The sequence below is a fragment of the Aedes aegypti genome, chromosome 3 (genome assembly GCF_002204515.2).
Source record: "Aedes aegypti strain LVP_AGWG chromosome 3, AaegL5.0 Primary Assembly, whole genome shotgun sequence".
In the NCBI taxonomy this organism is placed as follows: domain Eukaryota; kingdom Metazoa; phylum Arthropoda; class Insecta; order Diptera; family Culicidae; genus Aedes; species Aedes aegypti.
This window is the reverse complement of record NC_035109.1, coordinates 34143841-34152752: the sequence shown is the minus strand read 5'-3', so window position 1 is coordinate 34152752 and position 8912 is coordinate 34143841. Positions and strand designations below refer to the sequence as shown.

Below are 8912 nucleotides of genomic sequence, written 5' to 3'. Positions count from 1 at the left end.
GGAATAGATGCAGACATCGAAGCCGCAGTGAGATCCTGTACGGAATGCGCACGACATGCAACTGCACCACCGAAGTTCAGCAGCCATCACTGGGAGTACCCGAGCAGTCCTTGGGAGCGTATACACGTCGATTACGCTGGCCCTGTGGCAGGTGCGATGCTGCTAATAATTGTCGATGCTTACAGCAAGTGGGTCGACTTAAAAATCACCCACTCAACCACGGCGGAGGCAACTTGCCAGCTGCTTGATGGATTATTCGCTGCCTATGGAGCACCAGTAACACTTGTGTCGGACAACGGTCCACAGTTTGCTGCTGGTGAATTCAAGTCGTTTCTCCAGAAAAGCGGGGTAAAATTCCACAAACTTTCCGCCCCCTACCATCCGGCTACGAACGGTCAGGCCGAACGCTATGTCCAGACCGTGAAGAAGGCGCTAAAGGCGATGGGAACGACGGCCAGCAATCTGCAAGCAAACATAAATGAATTCCTTCAACAGTACCGCAAAGCTCCCCATACCGAAACCGGAGAATCACCAGCAAAGTTGTTCCTGGGTCGTAACATCCGAACTCGACTCGATCTGGTCAGACCGCAAGATGCCCGCACGAAGATAACGGAGAAACAACGGGCAACCTTCGATTCGTCCTTCCGCTCCTTCTTACCGGGACAACACGTCTACTGCCTGTCAGGAAATCCGCGAATGCCCAAATGGATTCCAGGAGTTGTTGCTGCTCGTTTCGGAGATTTGCACTACGACATCGTTTACGAAGGAAAACATTTGAAACGTCATGTTGACCAAATTCGACGTTTTCACAACAACGACAACAACAACAACGAGTGCAACGAAAAGTGCATCCAGCCGTCAAGCGAAGCAAAGTCGAATGAAACATCAGGTATGGCACCTCATCGTATGCACTTTTATGGAGACATCGTGACGTCACAAGAAACGCAATCCGACCAACAATCAACTTCGTCATCGGAATCGTCTTCTGAAGGGTTCGAGACACCAGATGGACGATCAACGCCGAGTAGCAGCCCGGACCGGTCAAGTGAAGGTTCACCACCGGCTCCCCCACCAGGGTTGCGTCGTTCTGTGAGACCACATCGCCCCCCTCTTCGATACTCACCATAATTATAGTAGTTATAAGAGTTTCTTTCTTAAAGGAGGGAGGAAATATTATGTATGCACCTTGGTTTGTCTTGAATTTGAAAATGTTTATTTTTCCCAGTGCATAATGCAACTTCTTGTTTAAACCTTGTACTCAGTTGAAAAATGAGACGAATAAAACCGCGCATCGCGAACTAGCCATCCTCTATTAAATTCGCGTTTTGTATCAATTTAGTTAAACAATAAAGTTATATTTTGCGGTAATCATTTCGTCTTAAGTCCTTTAATTCGGGAAACCACCCACATACACGACACACTTTTTTAAAGCAACCTGGAAGGAGAAAGTTGCGTGCAGAGCATGGCCAACTAAGTAAGCAACACATTGACATAGAAAACTATAGAACTGATGTATTTGCTACTGCTATAGAGCAGTTTTTCCTTAAGGGGGGCGTATTACACCTTTTTACCTTATGCCATGTAAACGCGATTTTCATACAACATGCATGGAGAGACCTTCAACGCGTACGCTTCTCTTTTACATCCTCGTCTTCAGTTTGTACTAGGTAATACGGTATGAGAATTTAACAAACATGTCTTATCGTTTTTTTCTATACGGCATTGACAAAGCAATCCACACGAAGCAAGTTTGTTTTATGTAAGCCATAGAATTGCACAGAATTTCTGAAAATTTCACAAAATTTAATTGTCACTTGATTGCATCGTAATCAAGTATTCTTATGTGAATTCATTATTTTAGAGGCGTTTTGCAAAATCAGATACTCATGGTTTATCCGATCAAATTGGCTGGAACCCATTATGGTGTTGTTTTGGTTTTGTTTTACGTAGGATTGGATTGATTTATTTTAGATAGGTGAGGAGGATGGGACGAATAATATTGCATTTTCTTTGAAGTTGAATTTTCGATGAAAATCCATCTGATTTTCGAATTTAGATATTTGTATTAGTTTATTGGTTGCTAAACCATCTGACAGTGAACAATCTGTTTTTCAAATGAATGAATGGAGTCATATAAAGCCAAGAGAACTCCTAAAATTATACAAGAGCTAATGTTTAAACTGTTGATAGTTTAAATCAAACATCAGGCTCACATGATCAACTGTTCATATTCTTCGACATCTTTTTATCTCGTATTATTAGGAAAATATATACAGGAAACAAAACAAATAGCAATAAGTTATATTCGATTGACGAATCATAATTAGTCATTATTATTTTATTGTTGAAAAATGTTAGTAATGTAATATGTCAGTATCATAGACACTTAAAACAGAGGTTAGAGCTGAACAAGCACAATATTATTCACTCCTATTCTTGTTTACGTTCGAAAACAGTTTTTCATTTACGCCAGCAAAACCAAGTAGGAATTCTTCCATCACATTTAATGAAAAAGGATATTCTGAAGTAGTGATCAACTGGAGAAAGCAAATGAAATAATTTGAAAAACAAAAATACTGATTAACAGTGTATTAATAAATCAGTTGTAATTACAGTTAACTCTCCCTTACTCGATATTGAAGGGACCATCGAGTTGAAGAGGTATCGAGATACAGAACACATATTATTGAAAATTTTAAGCTTTTTATAATTTTGACAAAATACATTCAGAATAGTTATTTTCACGTAAAAAATAATACAATTTTACCACATTTACCTATGTGACACTTTTTACCGTTCAGCAAATAATAAAAAAATAGCACCCACAAATTGGCAGTAAACTTTATTTTTAATATCAATTTAATCAAAAAAAATCAAATTCATGAAATTTATTTACGTTTGGAGGACATTTGGAACTTTTCATGAAAATATCGAGTTAGAGAGGTATCGACTTACAGAGGTATCAAAGCATGCTAGATTGAAGGAAAAGGATTAACATTAAATTACAAAAATAAAAGTTACAAAAGTTAATACATCAACCATTAATTTTCCTATTTATGGATTTAATGCATTACCAAACGTTCTGATCCGTGCTCCATTCACGCCCAAAACGAGCGCAGTCATATCACATTCCTCTAGCGTTCACTAGCGTTCTTGCGCGTCGAAGCAGCAAATGATTTCCACAGATCTCTTTGAACCTCTTTGCTTCGCCTACAGTATACCAGGTAAGCGCGTTTTCCATATAGTTTGCATTGAGAGAGCTTTGACTCTTTTCTCTTCTCTCCTTTTATCCCTTCTCTACTCCTGCAATATGTCATCGCCCTAACTCACACACGAACAAGTGTGGGCGAAACCAGCATTGAAACGGGGGGAAGATTGAGAGAGAAACAGCGAGAAAGCAAAAAGTCTTAAATACCCCGCATAGAAAATCACAGTTTGCCTTACGTTCAAAACAGAATATCTCTTTTAACTGTTAATGTCAATGTATATCGAACAGTTGCTTTAATGTCGAACAATGTGAAACCTATAACTTTTAACAATAAAACACTTTTTGAGTAATCCATACCAAACAGTGACAAAATAGTTTAGTGTTCAAATATAGTTAAACAATAAGAAAATCATTTTTTTTAGAAATGGTAGTAATGTAGCCTTACATTCTGTCAAATGGTACATTTTCGAATTTTCTAAACACACAAACACATGAGTATTTCACTATACAATACTTTAATGCAACAGTTTGGCAAACAGTACACGGGTTGGTATTTGTGAGCAACATGCCCACAAAATTTTCATCATTTTCGACACTTTCAAATAATTATACCCTGCTGTGTGCACATGTGTAGTTTTTACACAGCGTTTATCATAATTCAGATAATTCAAATAAAACAGATGAGCTCAGAACAATAAAATTATAAATTATTTCACTTTAATCAATTAAGTTGATGAAAAATTTTAAGTCATTATTCTTTTCTTTTATTTTCGGTGTGCTATGCAAAAGTTCTGTGTCTCTGTGTTAATTTGTTTAAGTGTGCAAGTTTTCGATCAAGTGTTTCTTGTTTACTTTCTGTTACCGAATGTGAAAAATGCTGTTGAGAAAAAAAAAATACAAGAATCCAATATCCAGAGAAGCCGGTATCCAGAAAAGCCCGTATCCAGATTGCAAGAAATCTTTCGACCTCTAGCGGCTTTAGGAGAGTTCACAACGTAAGTCACTCTGGCTCAAAACAACCGGTCGTTTTTATCGAACCAATGGCGGTCTCCCCATCAGACGGTCAAGGATGGTCGTCATCCATCGGTAAGTGTTTGCGCAACTTTTCTGAATAAAAAGGAATAACGTAAATAACGTGGCAAACATTTGTTTCTTTCAGGATGAGAAGACTTATTCACCTCTAAATAGCTTCATCCCAAGATGCTGACGATGGTAGCTGCTAAATGCTGTTACGGCTCATTACCGTATACAAGAAGGAAACCGACAAATTGTGCCTAGAGCGAAGGAAAAGGAAGTCTGCACCAAGAAGTTCGTTTTATGTTTAATATTTAATGTGCTAAAACTAAACGTAGTGAATATTGAAAAAACATATAAAATATTATTATTGAAATAATGAACGCATTTTTGTATTTTTCTTTTATTGTATGAAAGCATCTGAACAGAATAGTATATGGTTGAGAAACAATAACGGACCTTAAATCAATTATTCCTCATACATTATTTAATTTAATCAAATCTTATAGGTTAACTATTTCATCACTGTTTGGTTTACAGTAAATTTAAAAATAAATGGATAATATATCGGCCGTTTGACAAATTGTAAACGAAAAATTTTGTTAGGAGAAATCGGCGTTTTCAAATGGTTACATAACTTAACCGCCTATTCCCCACATTGTTATTTTTCCATTTACTATTTGCCAAACAGTAAAAACCGTTCATGGTGGGGTTGATTTATTGTTATTTTGGATGTTATACGAAATGACTTAGACATGGTTTTGAATGGTTTTGTACAGTATAGGAAACAGTAGCAATGTGGTTCCTATTTATGCGGGACAGCTCAACGTTTCCCCTCCTTCTGTTGTTACATAGTACACATAGACGGAGGGCAAATAGTGACGGCGTGGCATTGAATGAAATTGTTGTTGTTTGTGAGAGACTTTAACCCGAAGGTCATTCGTCCCATCTTCAAAAGAATCAAAACAAAGCACAGCTGGTGCCTGCGATTATCACACCGCAACAAAATGAGCAGTTCAATTTGAATGTTGAAGCAGTTCAACGCACATGGATACAAAATGAAAGAAAAAACATGCTTGCTGTGTGCTCAAATCAAAATGTCCGATGTTACTATAACTGATAAAATGACCGAAGTGAATGTCCAATGTAACAATTCAAGACCAACAATTGAAAAGGCCTCAAGTCCAAAATGTAAACAAATCGGGTTTCTGCTGATTTAAGTGTATAAGAGCCTATTCTTACTGTAACATACAATAGTCATGCAAAAATATGCATGAAAGTTGAAAAAATATCATTTTTCTAAAAGGCCTCATCTCATTTCCCGATAATTAGGATATTAATCGCAAATGCGGCCTTTTCCCAAAAAGGCCCCATTTATATATTAACTTGAAACCGAGTTGAGGCCTATTAAACAAACATCAAAATTGCAACTAAAATTACGAAAAAATGTTTCAAATTTACTAAGCAGATACAAGTTATACTTCAGCCGCTCCGCTCCATGTATTATTTTACACAGCGATAGTCTCAACAGCGAACATAATCAAATTTTTCGTCGGGTTCCTGTGGAGTGATGTATTTTGTATCATACTACCTAATAATACCTGTGTCAGCATGTCTGTACTTCACGACTTATTGATAACAACACGATTTCGTTACAATTGCATGAAACATAACGTTCAATTGAAATATTACTTCAATTGAACAAATATTTCCATATAATTGCTCGACGACACTCTCGCTTAGCACATCCATTATGTTTATCGATGACGATGATTGAATAAATCACATACTTAATCGACCGCACGAATCTCCTCTTGCTGCAGAGATCTTATGTACCTTGCTTTACCACGTAACACTCTTCTACACTTCAATTATCGTATTTTATCATGAATATTGAATGATTTTCAAAAGGCCACATCTGAAGATGATGAAAAAACAAGCCACAACTAGAAGGCCTCAACACATTTTAGAGTAAACAAAGGCGTCAACTCACAGGCCTCATCAGCGTCGGCCGGCGTCTATGGGCACAAATGAAAAGGGCTGCATAGCTTTTGGTGAAATAAAAGCCTCATTTCCTTTGACTCGTTTTTTTAGCAGGATTTTTTGCTAAAATGATAGTAATGAATATTCATAGCTATAAATCAGTTTATCCATCGACTTTCTGGACGATAAAATAACATAAAATGCTTAAATTCATAATTTAAATTTGATTTATTGTTTGACAAAACAAGATTGCATTTTTCTCATTGTTTACTTTTTGGAGATGAGGCCTTTTGAATTGTTAGTCTTGAATTGTTGAAACAGAATGACCTATGTGATTTATCCTATGTACATATTTTTGGTCAAAACGTCCTATTTGATGTTTTTATAGATTTCAGTGTAATTTCCAAATAAATTGACAAAATTTCATTTATTACGTTGAACTCTATTACACTGCTTCCCTCTACAAGCAACACAGTGGGGAAAAATTGTTTCATTTTGATACAGTTTCAAAATATATTTTCACAACCTTCAAGCTCGATTTACTCAAAATGTGTGAATTGTTAGATAGGCCGTTTTGAAAAGTTACGCGAGATTTCTTCAGGAGTTCATTTTTTGATTTTCACGGACTTCCTAAGACCTTCAAAAACTCAAAATTTTTCTAAGGGTGACCGTAGAAGTAAGCTCAGAGATTTCATATTGAATGCCTTCAAAGATTCTTCTAGAACTTGATCAAGAAAATCAATCAGTTCTCATGAAATGTATCCAATGATTTTACCATCATTTTCAAAAAACTTCCATCAAGATTCTCGTTTACAATATCTTCGAGATTTTAACTTTTATTTTTTACAGGAATTTTCTTGAATTTCCTTCAAAATTATCGTTCAGATTTCAACCAATGAATTCTTTCAGGAATTACTCCAGTGATTGTTGCTAAGATGCCTTTAGGAACTATTCTAGAAATTATGAAGAATCAAAGTCTTCAAAGATTTTCCCTGGTCATTTTATCAGGAATATTTTTTAGAAAGAGATCAAGGATTTTTTTCTGAAATTATTGGTGAAAATATTTCAGAAGAAAATCTCAAAGTAACATCTGATGAAACTCGATTTAGTTTAAAAGTATTCCTTGATGAATTCTTACAAAGTTTAAAGAACTGTTCTGAAAGAACTGTCGGGTTCTTGAGGAAGTCTCGCAGGTTTTCGTAAGTGAATTGATAAGATGATTGGAATTGCAAGAATTTTTACTGTAATTAATACTATTCCAGCTCATGAAGCTCCTTCATAAATTTCTGTAAAGATTTCTCCAACATGTCATGCAAAATTACACCTGCAGTTCTTCCAAACAATTTCTTGTGTAATTTTTCAAGTAAAATCTTCATGGCTTTTTCAAAAGTTCATTTGAAGTTCCACACTACAGCTAATACTATATATATTCTCATATAATCCCAGGAGGAATTTAAGGAGCAACGTCTAGGGAAAATGTTGATGGATACTTGAAGGAATCCATATAATTCCTGAAAGGATAACTGGAGGAACTGGCATATGAGTTCTCGTAGATCCTCCAGCAAAAATCCTCAAACAAATTTCATTAAGAACTGTAAAATGATTTTTTACACGATAACTTCTGTAGGAAACTTTGGAAGATCTTCTATAGTTACAACTGGAGAAATCAAAATAGTCAAGAAAAGCGCTGTAGTGCACATGGATTTCCCGGAGCAAATTACAAAAAATATTTCCTAACCATCCATTGAAACAAAGCTGGCAGATTTTTTCGGGAGTGTTGAAATCAATTGAAATATTTCTAAAGGAGACCCCAGAAGTATAGCTGAAGAGATATTTGTATAAATCACTAGGAGAATTCCTTAAGTTTTTCCTCGAGAAATCTGAAAAAAAAACCCTGAAGAACTTGTGAAAAAATCGCGTGATAGTTCTGAAACTTTTTGACACAAGGTTTACTGCAAGCAGGCTTTAAAGACAATTTTTCCTAAAACAGAGGCTTTCAAGATCTACCGTTAAAAATAGAGACTTGCATTAAAATAGCGATTAAACTTCTAAAATTAATCATGTCCCAAAAAAGGAAACTGATTTATTTTTTTCAACTATAATTGAAATGAAAATCGGCTCTTTTAAGAATATGGTCTGTGACATACCTCCAAATCATTTCCAGATATAATTAAGAACCCCGCATAAATAGATCCGTCTGAATTACAAAACCAAACCGAGTTATCGATAATGAATTTTGAATAGATATTTTGGCTACTCTAATCACTAATAACATTGATCATGGGGCCCCTACACATTGGCGATCAAGGTTACCTTCATACTGAATGTTATTTATTGAAGGTTATCTGCTTGACGTGCTAGTTTTCTAGAAATCAATATCATTATATTAAATGAAGTAATCACCATAATTTGGGGCCCCCTCTGAACTCGGGCCCGGTACGGACCGCACCCCTCTAGCTACTCTACTGATTAATACGTGTTCACGTGTAGGTCTGCCTATTTTATTAGTTTTAAAGGTCTTCATGTAGTTTAAAATGGTAGAGAGAGTTATCACAATCAGTGTCTGAAGTAACTCCCGACTGAGTACAAGTGGATGAACACTCTCAACCGAAAATTGACCAAGATTTCCCACTCTAATACATACCCTAAATCCAGATCAAACATTACAGTTATTATAGGGAAACCATTAAAAATAAAAAATAAAATA

General features: G+C 35.9%; 1 long non-coding RNA gene across 1 annotated transcript; it reads left to right on the top strand.

Moving 5' to 3' along the window:
• Nucleotides 1-4197: 4197 nt before the first annotated feature.
• On the top strand, nt 4198-4437 carry LOC110679613. The gene is made up of 2 exons (XR_002502643.1): nt 4198-4294; nt 4368-4437. It is a non-coding gene; the product is annotated as an uncharacterized LOC110679613 (long non-coding RNA).
• Nucleotides 4438-8912: the final 4475 nt, after the last annotated feature.